Genomic DNA, 26156 nt, shown 5'->3' on the forward strand with positions numbered 1-26156 from the left:
CACACATAGTGAACTTTTCCTGTACTTCAGTAAAAACTTTGCACAGCCAAACTTCTTCCTTTTCCATTCAGTGAACAAAATAATGGGAAGACTTTGTGCAAATTGTCTGAACATGGAAGGCATTTTTCAGTGTAATTTGGAGGTCCTTTGTGGTTTACTGTCAGACATTTCTGTATGAATGAAACAATTTGCCTTAATAACTGAACCATATAAATTTTTGATACTACAGTAATACTGAAAGCACTCACAAATTACCACAGTACATCTTAACTGTCATGTTACATCATGTAAATTATAGTCATGATGACATTCTTAGCTTGGATGATTTAGTGTATTGCTATGGAAATGGAGTATTGCACATTCTTATTTGTAAACTCAATAAAACATTTCTCTAAATAGCTGAAACTGGATTAAACCAGCCCTTCTCAACTATGCCTCCTAGCTGTGTTACAAGTATAATAATTTCTTTTTAAGGTGGGTGTGTTTACCTAAGAATGTAAGTCTTAAAAGTATGCTGAGGAAGGTTTTAACAAGTGTTATATCCGTACATTTAAGTTTACTGTAATCTGTAATTCTGGGGTCCATTCTACAATTTCAACCCTCTTTCTTTTAATCTCTAGCTATTTCATTAAAAAGTTTTCTCTAAAAATAACTTTTGAGTACAACACGGTGACAAATATCCCTCTATATCAGTATTTCTCAAAGTGGTCCATAGACCCATTCTGGGAAAGCTGCAACTGGGCCGCTCCATTTTGTTTACTTAGTGGCTCTGCAGCCACAGAGCCTTGATTCCCCCATTGGCAGTGGTTCACTGTTTGCACCCAAGGGGAGCTGTGGGTAGCAGTGGCCTGGGTCACGCCACTTCCCGCGGCTCCCCTTGGCTGCAAATGGCAAACGATAGCCAATGTGAGCCGTGAGGCTCTGTGGCCGCGGAGCCAGTAAGGAAACAAACTGGAGTAGCCTGGTAGCAGCTTTTTCAGAGTGGATCCACATACCACTATGAGAATCACTGTTTTGTATTGAAAGATCCTAGTTTTCAACATAACACAAGACCCTTATTTGAAAGGCTTCTTCTAACATAAGGCTGGCATGTTGTGCGTACGTCTCCAAAATACTGATTGCCACATATTTTCAATCTGCATGTTTTTGACCTACCTATAAGTGGTGCTGTCAAATGACAAAAGTGTTATAAAAAGGGATTGTACTGAGTTTGTAACCCTGAGCTTTGCTTAAGAATGAATGACACGGCAGTTAAATGATATTTTTCTGTGACAGATTCTAGTTTCTCTAAAAATGTTGGGCTACAAAGTGAGCACCAAGAGGCTGTAGGTCACTCCATTAGAATTCTTCTTTGTATGAAAATGACTAGAAGATTATGGGACAAGAATGCAAGAAAATTATTGTAACATCTTGATGGTTTTTATTTTTCTAAACAACCAAAACACTACTATATCACTACCAACATGGCAGAAGTTAGAGGAAATTTTACCAAATTAAACACACAAAATAGATGCTGTCCTTCGGTTATATAACATGCAGATTTTTGAGTTTTTTAAAACCAAAGTTAGAGTTTTCTGATTCTTGCTTTAGCTTTTATTGGTTTACAGTAACAATCTGAAGGTTTGGTTTAGTCTTCAAGTAGAGGGATGTTATTTGGATTATTTTGAAGCAATATAATTTGGGAACTACTGGATTATTTTAATACAAAGGAAGTTTACACCAGGTTGCTGTTAAGATTTAATAGGGTTCTTATAATAGCTTTTCTGTCCGTCTTAGGGCTGCCATTTTCATTCTAGATTAAGGCACTCGTAATTACTTGGTAAGGATATGTCTAAATGTCTAGACATTCCAGCTGGGGCGGGCTACAATTTAAGCTTTGGATCATCCCAAGCTCACAGGATCCTAGAGTCCAGCCTGAGCTTCAACATCTCTACTGCAATTAAATAACCCCTGAGTCCAAGCCCCATGAGACTGAGTCAGTTGGCATGAGCCAACTGTGGGTTTTTAATTGACATACCCTAAGAGCTCCTGCCTAGTAAAGAAAGTGCTTTTGTTCTATTAAACATAGATACGTATTACCTATTGTAAAGATTCTTTTGGTAAAACTGCCTTTAACAATTGCTTCTGCTAGGAATTATTTTTTACTCTCTTTGAAAGAAAAGTGGATAAGTTAATATAATTTTGTCTTAAAGCTCCAAGTGCCAAAAATTTGAATTAATGCTACAGTTTTATCCATAACTCTTTCCACTATGCATAGATATTATCCTTCTGTGTAGACCCCGAAAGAATGGCTGCTTTAATGTTTTGTCTGATCTGTATCAGCTGTGCAGCATAAAGGAGTAAAGGGAATAATTTAGCCTTAGTTTTATTCCATTAGTAGGCTTAATCTTTAGGGCTAAATTTTAAAACATTTGCATCTCAAGGTGTTTCTGAAAAAATAATGTGCAGCTACACCAAAGAAATTGCACAAGCAAATGGATAATTGTAGATGGACAAATAAATTATCTGATTCTCCGATGTGAGATGTATAATATAACATCATGGTAAAAATGCTATAACTTTAAGACCCTGTGCTGTTTGGTATTATTATTCAGTCAAAATTCCTTTTGACCTCAATGGAAGTTTTGGCTTTGAAAAAGATTGCAGGTGCAGCTTAGTGAAATCTGTGCAGTGGCACTTCACCATGATTTAAGGAAAAACAAAAATAGTGTAAGTTTCTTACTATTCTATGTATAACAGAGCTGTATGCTCTATTTCATTCCATGTATTTTCATTTTTGGTGCAGTTCTGGTGCAAGAGACAGAATGCAAAAGAAATTGCAGAATACAGATCATACAGAACCGCCCTCCCAATAAAGCTGCATGTATAATACAATGATGGACTGAAACAGAAACACCAAGATCAATTGTCCTAAATTATTAATGCCTCTAGACCCTCAAAACTCTATCTAGTATTCCTATGGTTGAGCTTCAGATAGCAAAAATTGGAGTCTGTTTCTAGATCATGAGACACAATAACTGCAATTTGATACCAGAGTATGAAAACATTTCGGCTTGTTTTCCCTGCAAGACTGAGAAAGGAAAGCAATCTCTGCTTTACAGTTCTTGATGGTTGAGATGACAAAATGCTATTGGAAGCTAATTTTTTGATAATCTTTTCTTTTGAGAGTTGCTGGCACTTCTTGGAAAACCTCAAATGTTAACAAATAACATCAATAGCACTGTTGGATGTCATAACTGGCCTAGTGAATTTTGTTGAAATATTTATAATTCTAGTTTCCCTAAGACACACACACACACAACACCCTTTTTAGTTTACTTATTTATCAATTCTGATAGATAAAATGTTATATATTTATTTACAATGATGTAAAATCAAATGGGTATACAGCAAGGTGTATATGATTTAATTATGTTTCAAATTTGACATACGAATTTATTTTTTTAATTTAGATTTGTATAAAATTCAAATGTATAACTGTATTCAACAACTTCTTAATGTCAGCTGTTAAGTAGATACAGAGGGGTCATAGGGATTTCCTGTGTCTGGCAAACACAAACAGTCACACTGTAGGACTAGAAGGGACCTTAATAGATCATGTAGTTGAGTACCTGACAAATGTTTGTCTACCCTATTCTTAAAAATTCATCAGTGATGGATAATCTCCTTAGGTAAGTTGTTGCAGATTTTTATTACACTTATACTTCAAAAGTTTTTCCTAATGTCTAGCCTAAATCTCCCTTGCTGCAATTTAAGCCCATTAATTCTTGCCCTGTCCTTAGTGATTAAGGAAAAAAATGTATTACCTTCTCTTTATAAAATCCTTTTAGAACCTTGAAGGCGGTTATCATGTTTCCCCTTGGTCTTCTCTTCTCTAGACTAAACAAACACAGTTCATTCAGTCTTTCCTTGTAGGCAGCCCCGCTGACAAGGATGGGGGGTGGGAGGCAAAAGGGGCAACTGCCTCGGGGTTGGTGATTAAAAATGGCCCAGGGCTCCTGGCCTTGCCAGTACTATCGTTATTGCAGCAGCTGGGGGATGCTCTGGGGGATTCTGGAGACTGGCTGTGGGGGCGGGCAGCAGCACGCCACAAGCAACATGGAGGGCTGGCTGCTACATCCCCGTCCCTTCTGCCTGAGGCTCTATCCCTTCCATGAGCGCAGAGCCAGCCCCGTTGCACCTGACAGTTCCATCAGCACCCCCTGCTTGTAGGTCATGTTTTCTAGATCTTTAATATTTATTGTTACTCTCCTCTGTACTTCCTTCACTTTGTCCATGACTTTCACCAGTATGGTGCCCAGAGTGGGACACAGTATTTCCGTATGTTCTAGTTTACCAAAGAATGTCATATGAATTCTCAAATAAAGGCTGTTGTTAAATTGGTCATTAGGATCATTGTGAAATGCCTTAAGTTAAATTGATGGAGATTGCCTATCTCCTAGAACTGGAAGGGACCTTGAAAGGTCATTGAGTCCAGTCCCCTGCCTACACAGCAGGACCAAGCACCATCCCTGATGAATTTTTGCCCCAAATGGCCACCACAAGGATTGAACTCACAACCCTGGGTTTAGCAGGCCAATGCTCAAACCACTGAGCTATTCCTCCTCCCCCTGTAAGTATGCTGTGTATGTATGCCTGTAAGTATGCTGTGTATGGAAATACATGTATGCTGAAAATTATGTTTTTAACATCTCTCTCCAGGGATTGGTCACCAGCAGAGGTGAAAAACAGGTTTCTGTTAGACAGGAAATATTTATCTATTTTGCTGTTTACACGTCAATTAAGTATTGTATGGTTCAAAGAGGGTCTCCTCTCCCCAGTCTGAACAGAATGCTAGTGAAGGATTGTAAAACTTTCTAAGAAAGAAGAATAACGGGAAAAAGTAACAGTGGTTTGGGAGAACCTTATCTTGAGGTTTGCACCAAAAGCTTGCTCTAGTTCATCTGGGGGACAAATATAACATAATCATTATTCACCTAAAAAGTAAATGACAATAAATTTGCTTCATGAAAGAGAGGTCTCATCAGGCTTGGTTGAAAATAATCACTGGAGAGAACTTTGTGTGAGATGAGCCTATTTAGATAAGAGTATAAATTGTTAGTTTAGTCTTTAGAAAGTATGTTGTTATTTTGTTATTTGTTTTATATGCAACTATTTGTTTTGAATATTCTTACTCGCTATCACTTAAATCCCTGTAATAATCGAGATAATAAACCTACCCTTGTCTTCCTAGAAAGATAGAGAAGTGCTGTAGTATTAAGCAAAGTGGTGATTCTGACTTGACTCTTCCCAGCTGGTGTGTTCCTTTGGCTGGTCTTTGCCTTTTGCTAAGGTTTACAGATCAAAAGGTCTGGAAAGCAGTGCTTATGGTGCCAAAGGATTGTGGTTTCAAAGTGCAGGGAAGACTCCCATTCTAAAAAATAGGTGTGGTGAGACACCTTACAAACCTGGATAGTCTTGGGGAGTGTATCAAGTATATTTTCCAAGGACTTGTCTGCAGAGTTTGAAGAGTCATATGGATTTTCAGTTGGTTCATAGAACTGTTTGACATCTTATTAATGGCATTTCAAAATTGTGTACTGTGGTATCAGTTATCAATACATAGCACAAAAACATATAGTTCACTATTATTACCTTTCTAATCTTATTAACTTACTCTAATCAAAAGTGGAGTTTGCTCATTTTTAACACTGTCATTATAAAGCACCACAACTTATCGGGCTCCAAGGTGTCCAAGAGGGGTGAGTAGAAGGGAAAATAAAGATTTTAAATTAAATTTCTCTTAATATCTTAATGTCATTCAAGAGATAGGAAAAATCCAGATTTAATAAAAAGTTTAGATTCAAGCACATACAAAAGTTGATTTTCTTTTTCCCTTTGTTCTTTCTCTTCTATTTTAAAATAGAATATATAATTCCATAAATTATCCAGAATCCCCAGTGTTTTTTAAAAAGTACACAAACAATTAGACCATGGCAAAAGATAGTAGTCTATCTCTCATACCTACTATAGACTAATAGTTACTGGATAGTCTTCAAACATGAATTAACAGTCCCTTAGAGAACTTTGATCTAGTTGTCTCTAGATGGATTAGATAGGCCTAAAATAAAATCTGAGAGTCAGGCCCCCAGTTTGTCTAAATCAACTAAATAGATTACTTAACATGGCTTGATTTTTAGAGGCTGGGTGTTTAGCACTTTCTGAAAATCCTTCCTTTAAAATGTATCAAGTTGGTCACCCAAAAGTCAAGGCACCCAAAATCACTAGGAATTTTTGAAAAAATTGGCTTATTAATTAATAATAATAGTCTGAGTCTTCCAGAAGTTATCCAAGCATTCAGGATCATCAATAATTATAGAAGAAAATAAGATAGGCCTTTTTGAGAGTTCATTACTAAAAACTGGAGTTTTCTGATTGACTGACTGAAAAGTGGTATTTTTTTTCCTGGATTAATAAACAGCATTCTGTATGAAATGTTGAGAAACAAATGCCAGTCAGAGCTAATAGGAAAACAACAGATCGGCAGGAAGCTTGTAGTTGTTACGTATATTTCAGTTGTTTTCTTCTACAATTTTAAAAGCAAAAAACATTAACAAAAGTTGCTAATAACATGAATGACTTATGCTTTTATCTGATCATCCAGCTAGAATATTGTGTCTTTTAAAAGCCCTTGGGCTATCGTCTCCTCTACTCTATCATTACCTGCTGCAAAAGATTTCCGAATGGGTCCATATTGCTTAGTTAAACCCTGGAATGCAAGCTGAGCTGCTTTCCCTTAGGTTCCCATTAGCTTTCACTGCCTTATTTTGATCTTCAACTGGAGGGTAAGGTGGGGCCAAAGATTTTGTTTTTCAGAGAGATAATTCAACTAATGACAGCAAATTTCTTTAGAAAGGAAACCTCAGTGGAGATTTTAAATATGCATTAAGTGCATCAAAGCTAACTTTTTTTTTTTAAAAGTTCTGTTTATTTCCATGGACCCAAGAGATGAAAGTGTTAAGACCAGACATTCTGCAGATTGAAATGGGAGTAATTTGATAGAACCCCAATTTGCAATGTGATGAATTATTAAACAAGCAGTTTGTTGGGTGATTGAATATTACCTGCAAAATACTGCTCATCTCCGACTCCTTGAGGCACATCCAAAGCTAACGAAATTGAGCCAATTAGAGTGGCTGTCTCTTCAATGAGTTGTGACCTATCAATGGTAATAGCTTATTATGATGATAAATGAACCCATCTCTCAAACTGAAGCCTGAGTACACAGTTCAGCAGTTTCCTTGAATCATGGGGCCATTACCTCTCAACTTCAGATCGACAAGAGCGACAGCAATGAGAGCAGATAGCATGCATGAATAGGCACCAATGATTGTTTTACCCAAATGAGTATATTTACAGTTATTTTTGGTGAAGCTTTTTTTTTTAAATATGGACCTGTCTGAACATTTCCTGTTTTTACAGGAGATATTTATAGTATTCCTCACACTGTATGAAGAACACCTCCCGCATCTCCTGAGATGGCTGGATGAATTTCTGATTCGTATCTATGTGCCTTTCCAATCAGCAGGGTTTCAGAGGCATTGCTATGTGGCAGAATATCTTTTCTGACTGAAAAGTTTGTTTTATTTGTTTAGTCCTATTAGCCCTTGGAATTATTGTGCAAGAAGCTCACTTTGGTCGGAGGGTGAAGGGAGAGCGCAGGAGGAGGAGAAGCAGGAGAGTTGTAACATCAATAAACTTTTGGTTTTTTCATTAATTTATTCTTTCCATAGAGAAGTTTTTTGAAACTTTGAAGTGAAATATCATGAGGCATTTCAGAGTTTTCTAGAAGAAATGTAGCTAATTGTGGAGAAGAGATATTTACATAGGAACAGAACATGTTTACAATAGCTTACTTTCTGCATTAATTTGCTCATGTTTTAAATAAGAATTAAATGTTATTGAAATGGTGATGCCAGAGTACATTCAAGAGAACATTGGAACTGCCAAACTGGATCAGACCAAAAGTTCATCTAGCCCAGTATCCTGTCTTCTAACAGTGGCCAATGCCAGATACTGCAGAGAGAATGAACAGAACAGGGCAATTATCAAATGATCCATCCCCTGTCATCCAGTCCCAGCAGATAGTTACTTTGACCAGGAGTGGCTATCTTCTTGAATGAAAGTATAGTTCAGTTTCCAGAGCCAGTCAGCCAATGGAATATACAGTCTGACTGTCTTTAGTTATATGATCACATGATGCTCTCAAATAATACAATTCATATCAAAATATCTCCATATCATTCAGAGCACCTTATCATTCAGATGCACACTTTGGCAAGGCACTTAGCACACACTAACTCTGCAATTGCTGTTCTCTAGGTAAGTTCTCTAGGTAAGCTCCGCGAGCTTTTTGCACGGTGGCTACAGTGCTGTTGTGTCAAGGCAGACACTTCAGTTGTTTGCTGTGTTGTAACTGGCCTCTCAAAATGTCCCATAATCCCACTTGCTCATTGTTTTGAGCTCGGCTGGCTGCCTGACAGGCATGTGTATCCCCTTTCAAAGTGCTGTTTCGGACAGCCTGCATACTGTGCTGGCGTGTTCCGGGACACAGAGTAAACCTGTCAGGTGGAATGCTTCTGCTGTTGAACACAGAGGCAGGTGTTTGTGTGCATGTGTATGTGTGGAGGGGGCTTAGAGCCAGGGAGGGAGGCAATGTGGCTGATGTCGGGATTTCCCCTTCCTCTTGCCTCAGGACAGGTAGTTTTCTGCTGCTGTCTAAACCTACAGGAAAGCATGCTGATGTTCCCCAAAACACACAGTCTCTTAACCCACACACACACACTCTCTGTCACACTCTCTGCCCCCACACCGCACCCTTCAGTTGAATAGCAGCTGTCAATGTAGTAGGGTGTCCAGGGAGCACTGGGATTAGGAAATCTGCATTGTGTGAAGCTGTACCTGCCCCATGCGGCATAGCAAACCCTTCCCGACGCACCCTCTGGCCAGTTGCACAGTGGGATAACTACCACAATGCACTTTTCTCTGTGGTGTTGCAAGAGCTGCTAATGTGGATGTGCTCCACTATCTCAAGAAACACAGTGTGGACATGCAGCAGCAGTTTTCCTGCAGTGTTTCATGTTCCACACTGTAACTGCCAGTGCTTTACATCTGCCAGTGTAGACAAAAACTTTGTTGTGTATTTAATGAGGTAGGACTCTTAGAATTACATCTACATTTTATTACACTGCATGTCTGCAGAGGTATTAGTAGATGTGGAGAGTACTCTCTGGAATTCATCCACCAACTTATCTTCCACCCTACAGAAGTCCACATCAGCAATTATCACTTAATTTTCTTCTGGTTCCTCTAAGGTCAGATGATCAAACTTTTTTACTTACTCTCTTTCTTATATTGTATTATATAGTACAGTAAAACTCCAATTGTCCGGCATCCAGTGGTCCGGCACTCCTAATAGTCTGGCACCAACTGGAACCTGGAAGTGCTCCAGCCAGCCGGACAATTGGCGCTTCTCCGCGCCGCTTCCCCAAGTCCGCTGCTGCTGCTGCTGAAACTGACCAGCTGCGGACCTGGGGAAGCGATGTGGCGCAGAGGAGTTGGGGTGCTGCCGGGTTGATCCTGCAGGGTCGCCCCTCACCCCACTGCTCAGTGCCTGGCAGCACCCCAGCTGCTCTGCCCCACGGCTTCCCCAAGTCCACCGCTGCTGAAGTGACCAGCGGCGGACTTGGGGAAGCCATGGGGCAGAGCAGCTGGGGTGCTGCCAGGTTGGTCCCACAGTGCTGCCCCTCACCAGCACCCAGTTCGCCCCACGCCATGCCGTTCCCTGCCCGCCCCTCCCCTTTTCCCCCCAGACCCATCACAGCCCTCCTGCTAGAGTACCTCCTGATACTCCGGCATATCCGATAATCTGACACCCCCTGGGTCCCAAAGGTGCCGGATTATTGGAAGTCTGCTGTACAGATATTTTATCTAGATCTAAACATAATTGTACAGTTTACTGTTAGTTATTTTAGTACATACAAATGTGAAGAAATGAGTCAATATTTTATTATTAATGACTTTAAATACGAGATTTCCTAACTGCCAAGTCCATGAAACCAAAATTAATAAAATTAATTGGCTAAAATGACTTTATTTAATTTATGCTGTAAGTTAGAGACAACAGATGCCTTTAAAGAGAATATTTGGATATTATGATGTTTGGTCAGCTGTGAGGTCTTATTAAAATATGTGAGTTAATGTTGTTTAGTCTGCTGGGATTGGAAGTCCTCTCTGGAAAAAAGTTTGTATCACATTACTCTTTAAGGTCTTCTGTGATTTGAAGAGCATCTCAGTTAACTCTTCATTGATTTTTTTTATATTGATAAATGCTGAGTTCAGGCAGACACACATAAAATTCCTATTCTATGTAGCATTCCTCTTGTGTGTCTTTCATAATATGTTGTCCAATCACATTTTTCTTAGCCTGCTGTAAGTAACATATGTGTGTATCTATATAAATGTAAGTTACATCTGTCTAAGAAATATATGAATGCATAACATTATTAGACACACAAAAGAGGAAAACTACATAAAATGGGATTGTAATTTCTATAAACATGGAAACTAACTAACTAAAAATAAGAAATAACATGGTCCAAGGTGCCACTAGTTTCTTTTATAAGTGTGCTTTATAAATCTGTATTAGAGTTGCATTAGGGTTTTTCCATCCAAACGTTTCCCTGCAAAATTCTAATTTTGCCAACCACTGGGAAAATCAAAATAAAAAATTTTGTTTCAGGTTTGGTCTACTTGAAATGAAATATTCTGCTTGTCAAACTGAATAAAAAAGATTTAGTTTCAGGTCAGTTTGATATTTGGCTCCTCACACGTAGCAAATGCACATAACCCTCAGGCAGTGGAATACAGATAGGGACTACACATCTCAAAGTATCTCTAGTTATAGGTAAACAAACCTCCTCTTCCCTCTGTATTGATGGCTTCTCTTATCCAATCATAAAACACCACATGGCAACATGTGATAAAATGCAGTCATCCGTCAAGAGATAGAGAGTGGCAAAAGAAGTATTTGTGAAATTTCAAAACTAAGCAAAAATAAAATAAAAATATTTTAAAAGATACCAAAAATTTAATTTTCTTCAAGAGCTAGGAAATTATGAAGAAATCTATGTATTTTTCTAAATGTTTTTGAACCTGCATTTTTTACAAGATATTTTTGTTGTCAGAAAAATTTCAATTAGCTCTGGTGCATATCTTTCAGGCTACTATCTGTAATTCTGGATCATAGCTAAAAGTTGCATTCCTGCAGGCAACTTTTTAAAATATAGCAGTATTTTTTTCTCACAAAATGTGCAGTAAATTTCATCTTATTCCACTTTGCTTCTGATACTCTATTTGTTTTCATGAAATAAGGTGATTCCAATATGCTCTGTGCTAGGATTACATCATGTACCAAATTAACCTTGTTGTGGAGTGTCATGCTGCCAATTCTCAACATGAGTGCTTTTGCTTTCCTCTTTTCACTTTTGTGTAGTAAAGGAATTCTTTAACTCATGTTTCAATCTATGTAGTTTTCATCTTTTGATATGGGTAATCAGTACATACATGCCACCGCTTTTATTTAGCAGATGACTGTTTTACAGATCTTTGTGAGTCATTGGCACAAAAGAATCTTACCTTTTCAACAATGTAATAGAAAGAAACTTCAAAAGTATTTTCCAGAATGTCCACTGTTTGCTCTGAAGACTCTTTGTAAATTGTAAAATATGGGCAAAATTCTCTGACTCTCAATACAGTTCTCTTGTACATGTTCAGCACAGGTTTCACTCTTGGTCTCCCATTAAAATTAGTGATAGTTTTGTGTATGAACAGGATATACATCATGTGCAATTGTGCTCTCTTTGGTATTGAAGAAGGGACAGTGCTGATCAAAGGAATGATTTTTACGCAATGTATGTAAATAAATCACCATGGAGTCTTGAGATAGAGCCAATAAGCAGTAAATTCTTTCCTTAGTCTTTCTCACTGACTTTCTTTCCCATTGGTTTCAGTTGGGTTGCTTGGTTGAAATAGAGTGCAGAATTTAGCAATGCTCTCTAGAAATTCATAGCCTGATAGTATTAGAATCCTGCTCTTTTCTTAGACCATAATAAAAAGAAGCTGTGTGTGTTCTTTTGAAAATATCTTTTTGTGAGTCTAGAAGACTATAAGAGTAGATGTGCTGTGCCTGACACCCACAATTTTACTTGGGAGAAGCTGTACACTTCTAAAAAAAGCTACACAAAAAATATCAAATATCAAGTGCTGGAGTGCCACTGTTGTTTCATGTCTCAGGACCAGAATTTGACACATCTGAAAAGTTAGGCATCTGACTCCATGTTGGAGAATCACATACTCTTGATGGCAGTTAACCTTGATGTTCATTTAACTTCAGTCATCTGTGTTTGAAAATTTAGGCCTGAGGATTTCTCTTCTCTCGTTGTCAATCATCACCCTTCAGAAGCAGGCTGATTTCATGTAAAAGAAGGATTAAAATTTTATAAATAATAAAACAGTGCTATATTAGGTGTTATTACAGTAGAGTTTTACATCTTATTTGTAGAACATTCAGATTACCAGCATCTGTTTGAACTGCCCTGAAGCATCCTGGGAGTTTGTTACCATTGCAATTCACCTTCTCTAAGTAGGCAGTGCATGCCACTTTATAGTAATGAAAAAAATCCACCTTATTATTGAAAACAACCATCATAACGAATGCTACCATCCATGCTGAATCACAGTCTAATGCTTATGGTAGGGTATGACCTACATTATAATATGTTATTATGGTCAGTGTTAATGAGAGTTCCAAACTAATTAATGTGAAAGGAACACTAACAATAAAGTATGATCATTAGCTTTGAGGGTAAAGATATGCAGTCTTTATCACACAGTTATCCAGACACCATATCTTACAATGTACTTGCTGTGGGTGATCTGAGAACATCAGGAAAATGTCTTTACTTTGAAATTTGACCAAGCAGTAGATCAGGAAATGATAAACAATTGAATCAGAAATACAGCCAAATATTAAAAATGCTAAGAATGTAGTATTATTACTGCCTAAAAGACAATCCATCTATCTTCCCTTTCTCTGATACATGTGACAACCTACACAGAAATCACAGCAAATTGACAATAGAAATTAAACAAGTATTATTCTTCTGTTTGTATGATTTTCAATTATGTTGATTGTGTAAACAAAATGCAAGTTCCCAGTGATTTGGGATGACCTTATAAACATCCCTCTTTAGGACAGTATTCAACATCCCGTTCAGAGCAGATAAAAAGGGTTCCAGCAAACTGGGCCAACTATTAATATGTGACATGCAGGAAAGTTCAGTGAGCTCTTCAAAGTTCCCAAGACTCTTGTTGTTATCTCTAGAGGCTTACATTTCATTGAAAGCCATAAAGTCTCCTGTAAATTTTTTTAATAATTATTATTAATGTGCCAGTGGAACATGAGGAAATTCCAATTGCTCCAAACTCAGGAGACCAGAGGCTTGTGGAAGAAATGAAGTGATACTCAGAAAGAGACGGTTACAACACATGATCTCATTAAGCTTTTAATTTTTTAGCTGGAATGAGTGTGGTTGAGAAAAGTTGTAGAAATACACTGATGATCAAAGAAGCCCTTGCCAGTATTTATTTGAGATCTAAGAAAAGAAAGAAGGAAAAAAGATGGTTTTAGCCACAAAGAACAAAACATTTTCCTTTTTCCCTTGAGTGTCTAAAAATACAGCTAAAATTCTGCTACTTGATCTACAGTGTGGATTTGTATTAGATATTCTGCAGTAGCTCTGAGGGCACTGGGAGTTTTGTTCATGAAACAGGTGCACAACATAGAATGTAGGTTACACACTGCAATCAAGAGACACACTGCAAATCAGAGGAAAAATTTTGTGTGAAAAAGGGAGCATAAATTGAGCTCTAGAAGTATTCTGGTAAGTATTTTTATTATTATTATTTTATTTTATTTTATTTTACTCTTCATAAAGGAGAAGCAGAGATATGAGGTAGGGACTGTGGAATAATCTCTTTTTAGGACATTCTCCTTAGCGTGGAATTAAGCACAGGCATTGAAAGGAGAATACCCATGGAGGTTGTGTCTACACTACAAAGAAAAGTTGGAAAAAGATACGCAAATTGCAATTTGCTTATCTTTTTTTGCTTTTCTTTTGAAAGAGGGTTTTCTGACATTTGGCCCATCTACACGGGGCCAAATGTCAGAAAAAAAACCCTTTTGAAACATTCCTTCTTCCTCGTAAAAGAAGGTTTACAGGTGTCATAACCATGAGGCTTGGCCAGCAGCCCAGGGAATCGGGCTAACTATGTCCCCTGGACCTAGCCAGGTAGCAGTCAGCCAATAGAAATGCAGGTAGGGATTTCAAACTGAGACAAAGGAATTTTTGGGTTTTCCCTCCTTTGTCTCTGAGCCAGTTTTGCTCTCTAGATACTGAGGGAGACAGAAGACATGTGTCTCTCCAAGAAAAAGACTCTTCATAATGTGTAAGTAGAGTAAAGTCTAAATAAATCTGTCAGGTTTTATTGTTTTCTGGTTTGGGAATTTGGATCTGATGTCTGTGCTGTTAGAAATGTTTTTTCCTCTCTTTTGTAAATACGTTTTGGCCCACAGGGGGATCCTACATGAGTATATTAATTGGTGACTCTTACCATCTAGCCATTACAACTATGCTTGTAATTGTGCTTTTGTTTTGATGATAAAAGTTCTTTCTTTTTTAAAACAACCTGGTATTGGTTCATATCTGTATCATGGGAAATCTGTCTCTGGATATCTGCAAGCCTCTGACTGGGGGACAGCTACCACAAACTGAAGCTTGTATTTTCTCTCTTCTTTTTCAAGCTCTTTGGGGAAAAGAACTTGGGGTACCCCTGAGGTGTGAGGTTTTTAGGGAGGAGGTTTCCTAAGTGACCTCTTCTCTGGTTTTCCTTGTAATACTTGAGTGGTGGCAGTTGTTTTTATTTCCCAAAGTCCGGGTATTAGGATTTTGGGGAAAGTTTTTGTACCAAAGCCTGTAGAGATTAGGTTTTGGGGTGCTTTTGTGGGCCCCCACTTTTGCATGCACATGGCATTCATTGTGCCAGAGTGGGGAACAGCCTTGACAACAGGGATGCTGAAAAAACGTGCCTGCTTTTCCAAATTTTTTTCGGAAAAGCAGATGCCTTCCTTGGACACGGCAGAGCAAGTATCCCAGAAAAGCTCTGTAGTCTAGACGTACCCTTTAGTTCCTGGTGCCAAGACCTGTGCTCAGAACCACTTTCTAGGGAACATGTTTAGAGGCTGTAAACAGGGCATTCAAATATTTAAGGAAAACAGGGACTCTGTGATGACTGAGGCTGAAAGCCTATCTGACTGCTTCCCCTTCCCCTTACTTTGTATTATTCCCCTCCCCACCTAATTCTGTATTATTATTGAAAATTGTTTGGAGGTATAGAATAGCTGTTAAGTAATGGAACAGCCCTTTCCCACAAGCTTCAGGAGCACTTTCAAATGTTCTGTTATCTTGGAACCTGAGTGTGACTGGCCTTTCTATGGTTCTGCAGGGGAATGAGAGTAGAGTAGGACTCCAGATCTGATGTGGTTGCGTCAGTGCTTCTTGTGACACTAGCATGACTTTTTCATAAGTCTTTCTTCTAAGTGGGTAGGATTATAGAGGGGCAGGCAGGCCAAGCTGAGCTTCCTTGCGTGAGGGGTGGGGAAAGGGAGGAAAATAAGCATCTTAGACAAGGGCTGTAGCTAATCACTTTCCCCTTGGAGCAGGGCAAGGAACAGTGACGCTTTTCCTCCCCAAATCCCTTTCTTAGGCAGGACAGCTACAAGCTGGACATAATGCTAAGGTTCAGTCTAGCCAGTTTGGGTTTACTGTATTTCTCCCTCCTTGGTGTCAGATGTAAGGAAAATATTTTTGAGACAATAAATAATAAAATTCTTGAATGCCTTTATTGTTGTTTTCTCTTAGTGGTTTATTTTTTGTCTCCACATGACATTCAGTTTCAATAGCTAATCACGTCCCTTATGTCAGCAATGCCAGGAATCTGGAGGATTTTAGGATTTAATCGGTCTTTTCCTGGATTGGCTTCAAGAAGATTGTAACATTTTAAAATTCTCTTTGTTTTAGGCTTAGGCTCAGAGCAGCTTCACTCCATATATTGTTATGGCATTACACTAGTTCTAGGTCTTAACTTCAGATACATCCATCACATGCTGCTCTTTGTGCTAAAGCATAGCATAAGCAATGGATCAAGGAGACAAATTTCAAGTAATATGGGTACTCAGTCTTAAAAATCACTTAATAAGGTTGAGTGAAGGGAAAACACAAGACAAAAGGTCACAGAAGAATACTGAGAAGAATCACTGACACAGGAAGAATCTCACTTTAAAAGGCCATATTTTGCCTTCTCTTGAATGGGTTCATACAGGGGAAATAGAGAGCATAGCAGAGAGAGAACAGCCATACTGCTCCCTGTTCTGTGTTGCAGCAGCTAGATTATTTGCTGAATACAGAACTGGGTTCCAATAGAGTCATGAGTTATATGAAGCTCCCTAAAAAGAGTGTAAGGCCATAGCCTCATCCCTTTTCTGCACCAGCTGGCAGTCTAAGACTAATGATTGTGGTAGAACTCTGTGTGCTCTTTTAAGGATGTAGCAGTGAATGCTACTTTGTGTACTGTCCCAAATGCCTTGCGGTATTTAGTTCTTAACTTCACAACACACTCCCAGCATAGTATTGGCTTAGAAAGCCAGTCCAGACCACAGAATGCAGATTTGTCGAGAGCAATAACAACCACAGATAAACTCAAGAGTCCAGACGTTCGGCTGGTGTGAACTGGCATGGCTCCATACAAGCCAACGCTGCTAGAATTGTACCATCCAAAGAGGGTGGCTAAAGTGTTTAATGTTTTGACCAACAGTGTTACACTAGGAGTTAAGTTATAACTCAGTGTGTGTGAATGAGTGAATTGGGTGAAATACGTGGTTAGAGACTATGTTGTGACAACAACTTTAAAACAAAGCCTCTAAAAATTGAGGCAACTTTATTAGATTCAACAAAGTCCTTATTAAAATTTCCCATCTGGAAGAGCTATAGAATTCATAAATCTTGTGGAAGGGCTATGGGAGTCATGTACATTATTTTGTTGTACAAAAATACATCATATTAACACCATAACAAGTTAATTACTTTGTAGTCATTCCTAAAAGAGGGTTTCAGTAGCAGATTTTAGTGATATAAAAACAAAATGATTTAAGAAATCTTCCTCCTGTAGGGAGTATTAGGTCTGACTGTACCAAGTCACTTAATAAATTCCCATGTCTGAAGTTACATTATTCATTTTTCTATTTTTTACAGAATTCAGCTAGTTTAGATCAATATCCCAAGGAAATGTAGCTTTCTATTTTAAGATGACATTTTCTTAGTTGCCAGGATATTATCGTCATATGGCACGTGTGTAGAATATGGCAGCAATTTGGGTCTCTCTGTGTTAGTCTGGGAAAAGTTACCCAGTCTCACTACATTGAGGTGGGGCATAACTTTTATTTTTTGCAAGTTTTATAACATTTTTAGAATATCTTGTTTTACTTTTCTTATTTGACACTTATCATAGTGTCAAATTTCATCTGGACACTGAAACTGGGCACACAAAATTCTTGAGGCCTTTGAGTTCTACTTGCCCAGAAATTAGCTGTGGCAAAATTAATGTAGAGATTAAATAGCAGTTTTTGAGCTAGTCCATCAGAAATAGCATCCATGTGGATACTGAAGTGTCCCAAGTCATTTAAACTTCATTCATTCACATGTCACATAGGAGATGTCTGCAGTGCACAAAAAGCCCAGGTTCTGATCCAGACCCTCTTTCATCCATCCGCACATTAGCCTTACTTGGGTCAGCAAGCATTCAGAACCCAGGTACTAAGACCCTGCCAGAGTGGGTTGGGGAAGCAGTCAGGTCCAAGCTTTGTCATTTTTCAGTGAAGCAGCTCAAGCCGCACACCAGAATGAGAAGGTCTGTGTACTGCAATATGGATGCACTAGCATGTCTGAGAGACCAGAGTACAGCAACTGTAAGCCCATGTTTCAAGCAGCGTAGATAGACAAGCATGGGCTTGCTACATTGAGTCTGTAAGCCCAGATACTCATAGGCTATGTCTAGACTGTGGAGTTAAATCAGAAAAGGTTACACACATTGCGAACTGCAATGTGCGCATCTTTTTTGGCTTTTTTTTTTTTTTTTACACAGGGCCAAATTTCAGAAAAACCTCCTCTTTTGGAACATCCCTTCTTCCTCGTACAATGAGGAATACAGGGATGCCAAAAGAACCAATCCACTTTTTTGGAAACTGTTCCAAAAAAGTGGATGCATTCCTTGGATGTGGCAGAGCTTTTCCAGGATACCTCCGATATCCTGGAAAAGCTCTGCAGTGTAGACATAGCCATAGTATCTGTATCAGATCTTCTGAGAAGCCTTTGCTGTCTGGGTATTTGATTAGCAGATTATCCCAATTAGATTTGTCTCTGGAATCACAGATTCAGTGAATATATTCAATGGATACCTGAAACTATGTCAGTAAAAAACCTTTTTCCTTCCCTGTATTTTTATTTTCAATCCTGCCCAATCTCAAAGACATTTTGTTGCAGCATCATACACACCATACTATTTTTTCACACACAGATTAATACCTGACCTGGTGTTCCTTTTTCTGTTACCTAAATACAGTTCTAAAAGGTGCTAATATTTTTACCTTTCAGATATAAGTGAAGCTGAAATCACATATCCCAGGTGATCTTGGAGCAACCCCAAAGGACTATTAATCATTTGACAAGATGAACTCCACCAGAGAAAATAGCTCTATATGTAAATTCTGATTTAACTATTCATCATAGTTTCTAAAATGGGTCTCTTATATTAGAAATGGGAAAGACCTGTTAGTTCATGCTGCTCTGTTAGTATGGTTTGCAACAGTAACAAAAAATAGCTCATTCTTTACAATATTCGGAGACACTTTGGATCAAGTTTATGCATACACAAGATATCTAAAAGGATTTTGGCCACTTCACTTCCAAAGTAACTGCTAAATTGATACATTAGGCCAAACCAGATTCATTCAGGATTGAAATCCTTTCAACCCCCCTTCTCTCAATTAATCTTTATTGATTATGGTTATTATAATTGGAATGGGTAGTGTGGCTTTTGGTCATAACTTTACAAAACTTTAGTTTTTGAAGCTCTTTTGTGATGGGGTGGATTTACACTATTCAAATCCTATGGTATGTGCTGGAGTCAAGGATTATATCACTGAGGGTATGTCTACACTACCCCACTAGTTCGAACTAGCGGGGGTAATGCAGTCATCCACAGTTGCAATGAAGCCAGGGATTTGAATTTCCTGGGCTTCATTTGCATGAAGCCGGCCGGCACCATTTTTAAATGCCGGCTAGTTCGGATCCCGTGCCGCGCGGCTACACGCGGCACGGACTAGCTAGTTCGGATTAGGCTTCTAATCCGAACTAGCTGTACACCTCGTGGAACGTACAGCTGTATGCCTCGTGGAACGTACAGATCGTGGAACGAGGTGTACAGCTAGTTCGGATTAGAAGTCTAATCCGAACTAGCTAGTCCGAACTAGCCGGCATTTAAAAATGGCGCCGGCCAGCTTCATGCAAATGAAGCCCGGGAAATTCAAATCCCGGGCTTCATTTGCAACTGCGGATGACTACATTACCCCCGCTAGTTCGAACTAGCGGGGTAGTGTAGACATACCCTGACTGATCTGAGTTAGGTAAGTGATACATGTCTGGGTTGCTATATAAACAACAATAATATATATGAAAGAAGAAACACATGTACCACTTCCCTTTTCTTTTATGATTGCAAGGAGACGCTTCCCCTCCTACTCATGATTGCTTACCATCCCTGTAGTGATGACAGTTGCTACTTATGTGGAAAAGTACTGTTAACACATGTTTGTGAAACTTTGCTGTGTCCTCATAAAATGCAGCCACCGGAAATAAGGAGAGTCAGTGCCATGGGACTGGCAAGTGCCCCACAGATCACCAGAGGTCCATGAACCATGGTTTGGGAGTCATTGTACTCTCATACTACTTTTATATAAATTCAGTTTCAGGATTTATTTCAACTTGCTTAAGAGAAACTATAGGTTAGATAAAAGCAGGTAGATGAGGTAAAAGAGGTAAATGTGTCCAAGAGAAGTGGCATCCCTAAAACTGAAGATGAGTTGAGAAGCATTTTGAATAGGACAATGACAGTAGGACAATGTAGGATAATGATTTTTTTTAAAGTCACCCTTTGCCTGGATAGATTTCAAGAAAAACACAGTTATTTAACTTGTGTGGGAATGAATTTAAAATTAAGAATCTAAAGCTGCATAAATATTTGTACCACCCAAGAGAGTGTGAGAATAGCAGCAGTCTGCATCCTGGTGGATAGTCAATGCTTTCATACCCTGCTTTGAACTCTTAGTAGACACTCCACAATGTCCTGGGGGCCTGCCTTTGCAAAACAGAGACTCCTGTTTTCTTAGAAAACAGCAAATAATACCACACTGTGTAAGGAGACACCGGTGGTTTATGGTACATATCTAAACTAAAAGGAAGTCATAGAAACACTTAAATTATCTCAACCAAGAAGGCTATGAAGATATATTTTACACACATACACACACAGCGGTTAGAGGTTTAATTTGCAATCAAAAGGTCATGATTTGCACTATGTATAATTCAAATGCATTGGAATTTATGACATTAATGTTAAGATACAACCATTAGGGAAGATGATCAGAGATGTAACAATATGTGAATAGCACAAATTCAAGGGACTCTCCTGCTCCTTGAGCCAACGTTGTCTTTGTTCTTGCTCCATTCTTCCAGTGGAGTCCAATCAGAGACAGGAAGAGTAAAAATATCAGAGTCTTACTTTAGGTCTCCCTGGTCCCAGGTGGCAGAGGTGCCTCTTGCAGGGCCCCTAGTCTTCATGATATTGAAAGGATACTGTGGAATTCCATTCTATGAATTAAGAGCATATGTTAAAAATAATGTATGTTCCCCTTCCTTAAAGTATTCTTTGGCTTGGGTGTGACCTAGTGACCACTGGAGGACGTTGACTTGCTGATAAAGCATTTGTATTGGCTTGCTGAACCTTACTTAGCTAAAACTGAATTAATTTGAAACATTTGTACTGGAAATCCTTGTGTTTTACTCAGATTATTCTTAACATTTAATATTGTAGCTCAGTCCCCTCTGCTGCACTTTACTGAAGTGCTACCATTTAATAACACTGCGATCCCTTCTACAGTTGAGGGCTTAGTCTGAAAACTCTAAGATGTTGATCTGGTTCTCATTGGAACGTTTTTGGGTCTTTTTTTTTTCTAAAGTAGTAACTGAATCTAAAACTTCCATGGCATGTTTTACATAAACAAGTAGTTCAGCAGGGAAAAGATAGTATCCACTTACTATTGAACACTTGTTTTAATAACCTCACTAGCACTACTCTCAAGAACACACTCTTGTTGCATTGATTCTTTGATTCTTATGAGCACATTGTGACCACTTTTGTTCTCTGATTCTCTGGCACAGGACCTTTGAAGTGCTAAACATCCTGAGTTCCCCATAATTTCAGTGCAGTTCACTAAATTGGGTTAATTGGACTGATTTCAGTGAGAGCTGAGGTGGCTCAGAACTTCAAAGGCTCAAAGTCTGTACTTTTAGAGGTTTGTCAGTCACTTATCCCTTGTGAGAAGACCAAGTCTCCATGACAATCAGTAACCAAGCTGTGTCTCACTGATTTTTACCGGTTTCGGATAGGAATATCATTACCGAGCACAAGTAATCTCTTCAATCAACTGTTCCAGTTAGATTATGAATTAACAGTAGGTTTTTAATATGTGCTAAGATTCAATTAAAAAAAGAAAACCTTCCACTCTAAATCCTGAAGTCTGTATTCAAACAAAACTCCCATGGAGAGGTGTGGTTTTGGTTTTTTTTTTGTTGTTTGTGGTTTTTTGTTTTTTTTTGTTTTTTGTTTTTTGTCTGAAGGAAGATTGATTAAGGACTTCAGGACTTGGCCCTCTGGAAATAAAAAGTGCTATGTCTATTCCATGCTATCCTTGCATGCCAGTAGAAATCTTCAATTTGGTAAGAGAAACTAAATTTAACAAAATATCTTCCAGGCTATTTGTGGAAACATCATTGATCCTCTGTCCCTAGCAACAATGTTTTATAATCCTCTACCAAACCAGAGTGTACACTTTGTGCATATATAATAATATGGTATATAGGCATTGGAAGATCAGATGCATAAAGTGTTGCATAGGCATCAGTATTAATATGAATTACAAATATGAAATTATAATGCTGCTTTTCAAAATGTGCATGTGTGCACACAGACACACAACTTCCATTAAACTTGCATTTATGAATATAGTCTCATTCATTCTGAAGAACATTTAAAGTGATTTTCAAAGAAAAATCTCTTCACCTACTGTTTCAGCATAGACACCTCTTGAGTTGGAAAGTCAGCAACCAGCTGTATATCCAATGGCTTTTAGGTAAATCTGATAGCTGTTCAAACAAACTCAATATTGATATGGCTCTAAAGCAGGTCACTTGATAGTGGTTGGCATATTAAAAAAGATACCCATGTTCCACAATTTTATGAAAAACAAAGGGTGGGATTTTCAGAAATGCTCCATGTTAGCCAAATTCTGCTCCCATTGAAGTCATATGGGGAGTTTTACCATTGATTTTTAGTGGAAGTAAAGTTAGGCCTGGCCATTTTTGAAAATCATAATGAATCCTGAAGCAATGGCAGAGCTGGTACTTCTTAGAGATAGCTGAAAGCTCTGTGGACAGTTACACATGTCACATAGCACTGTACTGTGGGGAAGGAATGTTTTTGATTAACTATTCTGAAAAAGTCCTTAGTTTATTAACATACCTTTAAGGTCATATAGACAGAGAGTCTCAAACTGACCGCCATTTCTCAGTTATTAATAATTGCTTATGCAGTTTATATAATTACGTGCAGAAACCCCATCACAAGTAGGCAAGATGGTGGCACGTACAGATGTATGTTCGGTCAGAGGTGTTGTTCACTCACAAATAGAGGCTGCATTTTGTAAATCTGACCCAGTTCCCATAAAGAGCACACTTCAATTTAAAAGTCCCACCTGACAGCCCACACATGTATAGTTGTATGGATTTAGCATGTAGCAATGGTTCTGTGAAATGCCTCTGTTTTAGTACATTTAGCGTATATTGTATGTATGCCTGTTTCCTCTTCCTTTTCCTCAGCAATGGGAAGACCTTGATTACCAGTTGAACAACATACTTTTGTAGATACAGTGCACTGCAAGTAGTCTGGGTCAGTTACTAGCTCTGGACCTGCAAATCATGGAGTAACTAGCAGTCCCAATACATGAAAGTAAATTCACACACAAGATTATTAAAAGGCATACTACTTATGTGTAACAGTTTACAGCATATTCTTATTTCTGTGTTGTTTGCAGGCAAAGGTGATAGCCCAGAAACTTCTGGTACATCATGTAGACAGTTGTCCTTTACCCAACGGGCTCATCTACATTGGCCCCTTTTCCGGAAGGGGCATGGTAATTTTTGAAATCGCAATAGGGAAATGCGCGGGGGATATTTAAATATCCCCCGCGGCATTTAAATAAAAATGTCCGCCGCTTTTTTCCAGCTTTTAGAAAAGCCGGAAAAGAGCGTCTACACTGGCCCCGATCCTCCGGAAAAAAAGCCCTTTTCCGAAGGATCTTATTCCTACTTCAAAGAATAAGATCCTCCGGAAAAGGGCTTTTTTTCTGGAGGATCGGGGCCAGTGTAGACGCTCTTTTCCGGCTTTTCTAAAAGCCGGAAAAAAGCGGTGGACATTTTTATTTAAATGCCGCGGGGGATATTTAAATCCCCCGCGCATTTCCCTATTGCGATTTCAAAAATTACCATGCCCCTTCCGGAAAAGGGGCCAATGTAGACTTAGCCAACATGTGTTTGAACAATACTAACTTAAGTTAAACACTTTTAATCATTTTTCTCTTAATACTATTGTCAAGCAATAGCTCTTTTATCACATTTTATCTTCCAGCTATAACATTAATCATTGCTTCAGACTACACTATTTGTATTAAATCCAAAGCACTGTGAATCCCTGTTAACTATTGAAAAGTTTGGAATGGAAAAACAGAATATTTAGATTGTTAGTCAGTACCTGTTTTTATTAAGACCTGGCAGCCTGATTTACATTGGAACTAAGCAAAAATACACTTTGCCAACAGACAGAAGGAAGGCATAGTGTATTGGAACACTTTAATTAAAAGGAATGTATGTAGGTAGTATATAAATCATACTGTCACACTCTGCAGATCTTGTGTTTATATTTTTTATATGAGCTAACACCTTTATGTTGACATGAGTGGAAGTTTAAAGTTAACTATCACAATATGAACTTTAAAAGTGATGAAGTTAATTATAAATAATATACTGGATTAAGGATGAGATTTTCCCAACAGCCTAAGGAAATAAGGTTCAAATCCCATTAGCCACATTTTGAAAATCTCACCCTGAGTTCAGATGTCTCAAAAACAGTGTGTGACATTTTAGTCCTATGAAAATCAGTGGCAAATCTCTCACTGACTTCAGTAGGGCCAGAATTTCACCCTTAAGCATTTTATGAAATTCTGCGCTGAGGCTTCTCTATTTTCAGCTGCCAAATACAGGTATTAAGACTTTGAATACCTTGTGGTAAAGAGGGTTCTCACTGTTAGGAAGAAATTACAAAGGTAAGAAAAATGCTTGTAGGAGTCTACTAATGGCAAGCAAGGTTGCATATTTTTGCCTCTTCTTGATTGGTACAGAAGATGCAAGGTTATGGATAATGAGTAGCTTGGAATATAGATTTGGAGAAGGGTATATTTCTGTAGTAGTGAAAATTTCTCATCTTTATCTTGCACTGCTGGTTATATAGAGTCTTATATGAAGTTTATTCTGTACATCCAAGAGATTGTGGTTTTACACTCAACTGTGAAAAAATATTACTCCTGTGCCAGGTTTGATATTTTCTGAAAATTCAAATATAATAAATGCAAATTAATCTTTAATACATGGATTCAATGTTCTATTTGGCATGTAGCATGGTTGGAATGTAAGGAAATTCTGAGAATGGATAGGGGAATATGTGGCAAGGAAAATGGCTATCGAGAAATCTCACACCCACACTCTTTAATGCACACGCAACACATGTATTAATACTTCATTAACCTGTGCAATAGATCCATATGGCCCAGGGCTAGGCTGGTAAAGAAAGTAGGCCCAGGAACTCAGGGAGGAGCTTGGGAACATTTCCTCTAAGCAAAACATTTCCCTATCTATGTGGAATAAAATCCTTATTATAACCATACTACTTTAATTCGCCGTGTGGAGCTTCAGGCAATGTAAAGGGGACAGGGTGTAGCAAGGATTGCTAGTCTCTCTGCAGAGCTGAGTGGCACATATATTTAGCGGACAGCTTGATTTCCTTTAGATACCCAGTTGCCACTAATTTTATTACCACATTTCCTGCTAGCAGTGCATCTTCACCCTCCTTGTGAATGGTGCAAATGCAGAGCCACGGATTGTCTCAGTTATATTGCCTCCCATGCATTTTTTACACAGAACACACCGGGTTTTTATTTCCCACAATACAAATTATGTTACATGATTGTAATAGACATAATCTTCTCAGCAACTGACATCACATGCCATTTCGTAAGCCATATTGCACTAAGCCCAGTATGAAAATATTGCATTTTTAGGAATCAATGATAAGCAGAAGTGACAGTTTATGCTGGCCAGCAACAAAATAACTATATTATCTCCTGATCAGTGTAACCACTGCAGAATAGATTTTTTGTTGTTGTCATGGTGTTTGGGTTGGTTTTTTTTAAAATGAAATCATAGTAATAAAATGACATTAAAGGTAAGAGACACAAACACACAAAAGTCAGGAAATTCACAGAGATAGATTATCATCATAAAGCCCCAGGGATTTCACATGTTCAGCTCCCATTAGTGTGAATAGGAGTTACAAAT

General features: G+C 38.4%; 1 protein-coding gene across 6 annotated transcripts in view; it reads left to right on the forward strand.

Moving 5' to 3' along the window:
• Nucleotides 1-26156, forward strand: part of LAMA2 (laminin subunit alpha 2) — a 502508-nt gene that overhangs the window by 241446 nt on the left and 234906 nt on the right. The window lies entirely within an intron of this gene.

This window comes from Pelodiscus sinensis, chromosome 3 (genome assembly GCF_049634645.1).
Source record: "Pelodiscus sinensis isolate JC-2024 chromosome 3, ASM4963464v1, whole genome shotgun sequence".
In the NCBI taxonomy this organism is placed as follows: Eukaryota; Metazoa; Chordata; order Testudines; family Trionychidae; genus Pelodiscus; species Pelodiscus sinensis.